At 43.4% G+C, this 2,658-nt stretch overlaps 1 protein-coding gene across 3 annotated transcripts in view; it reads left to right on the plus strand.

Moving 5' to 3' along the window:
• Positions 1–399: 399 nt before the first annotated feature.
• Positions 400–2,658, plus strand: part of LOC113810203 (zinc finger CCCH domain-containing protein 13-like) — a 197,253-nt gene continuing 194,994 nt past the window's right edge. For all 3 annotated transcript variants that reach the window (XM_070139361.1, XM_070139360.1, XM_070139362.1), the window contains exon 1: positions 400–679. The gene's annotated coding sequence lies outside the window, so the exon portion shown is untranslated. The remainder of the gene's footprint in view (positions 680–2,658) is intronic.

The raw sequence follows: 2,658 nt of genomic DNA on the forward strand, positions 1-2,658 counted from the left end.
TCGGGAGATTTTTAAAAGGCGACTGCGCGTAGGTAGGTTCACAGACTCACGCCTCGTCTCAATACACATAGAAAGTAAGTAGTTACATCTTGCAAGAGCTCCCTGAGGGTGGTCAAACTTGACTAGAACGGTAACTCCATTGGCACGTGGGTGTCTGCGCAACGCACTGCTTCATCTCTCCTTCTTCTCTTTGCCAAAGTGATTTATCGTCCTTATTCCCCTATTACTCGCCCTCTATTTGTTATTCCTTCGTTTTAATAACATCTGTTCTCCGTATAAAGGTCATTCCGATGAGAAGAACGAAAGCATCACGGTGAAAAAAGGAGAAAGATAAAGAGAACCCGGCTGGAAATGGAGTATGTGGCAACCCCCGGCTGGAAGTTGGTCTCCCACACACACAGACTCACCTGACAGAATGGTGGTGCCTGTGGTGAGAGGAGGAGGTGCGTCGAGCTCCTCCGTGTCGAACTAACTTTTTTTGACGTCTTCCCCGACTGGAAAACATTGGTGGGAATTGGTGTTTGTTGATCGTAGGCTGTGAATATTCTGAAAGGAGGATTGTACAGTGATTTCCGTATTGTCAAGTGGACTCGGAGCCTTAAGTGATCGCCTTAAAAGTGATAGTTTAGAACGTGGACTCGGATTGTGCGCCATATAAGGTCATCTGTCTGTGCATCAGGTACGTGATTCATGCCGCACGTCGGCAATTAATTACGCGTTGTTTGGGCATCGTCCGGCGTGGCTGTGACTTGCAACGGGGTCCGCGTCCTGGGTAGAGTGACCTGGCTTGACCCGAGGGAAGTTTTGACTCCTGAAAACTTCTTCCAGGCGTCCAGGTGTCCTTAGAGATGTGTGGGCTTGCGACATTCACGGGGCTGCGGGTCGACCCTCGCCTGCCAGGATTACGAGGTGCAACTTGGCCATTGTTTATTTATACATCTTCGGGGATTTAAAATACTGCGTTGCTTCACATATGCTAATCAGTTTTTTTTATATAAGAAGGGTGCAGTGGTGAATAGCAATGAGGAAGGTATTATGAAGCGTCAACTTTGCAAACCTTGCAGTGTTGATAATCAAGAAGCAGAGAAATTAAAGCCTAGGTAGAAATTCATAAATATGGGGAGATTTCAACGCCAGCAAAAATAGCGATCCCCCCCAAAAAAAACAGTGAGTTTCTCGACAATGATTTTGTTTTCTGTTACTTTTTTATCTCTCTCTCCCCCACGCACACAAACCGCATCCTACACACACTGACGTTATCAGGTGGGCTAGTAATCTAGAGGAATTTTTTCGCCCACACTTCTGGCCGGAGTTTCTAAAGTATGCGAGACAAATAAGTGAGTAACCTGGATAATGTCTCGGAGTGGCTTGATGCTAATGTTATTATTGCGAACTCAGGGTTAAAATAGTCATGAGATTATTTATTTTTAGTTTTCAATTATTTTGTCAGTTCATTATAATTTATATGAATACGAATACAGGCTTTGGTTGACATAATTTTCACACTCCATGTTTACTTCAATTCGTGGTAAAAATACGGACATAGACGTTATGCTGATTAACAGTCATAATCTCACTCGTAATGAGATATTATTACTCATGTCTCAAAGGAACGATAACAGAGATAGATCAAGGAACATAACACATACTACATAGGCCTATACATACTACATAGGCCTACACATTACATTACATACACAAAACATGCACACCCCATACACAATACATTACTTACACTGTACATGCCCATTTCTTACACAATACATGCACAGTACATACACAATACACACACAATACACACACAATACATACACAATACACAAACAATACACACACAATACATACACAATACACACACAATACATACACAATACACACACAATACATACACATTACAGTACACACACACGTTACACTTTATCCCGGTTACAAAATGAGGCGGAGAGATGGAGCGCAGTATACGTGCAGATCGTGGGCGCGGGAGTGTGGGCGGGACCAGTGCGAAGCTAGGCGGGGTTGCCACAGGTAAGGGCGTGGGCGTGTGTAGGCGGGCTGCGGGTGGATGAGGATGTTATTAGTGGATTCTGCCGTATTTAGAGGGGATGGAGGGGGCAGGATGGAGATGTAAGAAGGGGGAGGGAGATGGAAGGGAAGAGGAGGAAGAGGAGGAGAAGGAAGAGGAATAGATATGATGATAAAAAGGAGGAGAAAGATGAAGAGATGGAAAAGGGAAGAGGAGGAGGAGGAGAAGGAAGAGGAATAAATAATGATGGTAAAAAGAAGAAAGGTGAAGAGATGGAAGAGGGAAGAGGAGGAGGAGGAGGAAGAATAATAAAAAAAAAAATAATTAGGATAAAAAGGGAGGAGAAAGATGAAGAGATGGAAGAGGGAAGAGAAGGAGGAGGAGGAAGAAGAAGAGTAGATAAAGATGATAAAAAGGAGGAGAAAGGTGAAGAGATGGAAAAGGAAGAGGAGGAGGAGAAGGAAGAAGAAGAAGAATAGATGATAATGATAAAAAGGAGGAGAATGATGAAGAGATAGAAAGGGAGGAAAAGGAATATAAAGAATTAATAATCATATTGAAAGGAAGATAAGGAGGAGACATGAAAAAGTTAGAGAGGGGGGAAGGGAGATGGAAAAAGGGAAGAGGAGGAGGAG

Source organism: Penaeus vannamei, chromosome 25, assembly GCF_042767895.1.
Source record: "Penaeus vannamei isolate JL-2024 chromosome 25, ASM4276789v1, whole genome shotgun sequence".
In the NCBI taxonomy this organism is placed as follows: Eukaryota; Metazoa; Arthropoda; class Malacostraca; order Decapoda; family Penaeidae; genus Penaeus; species Penaeus vannamei.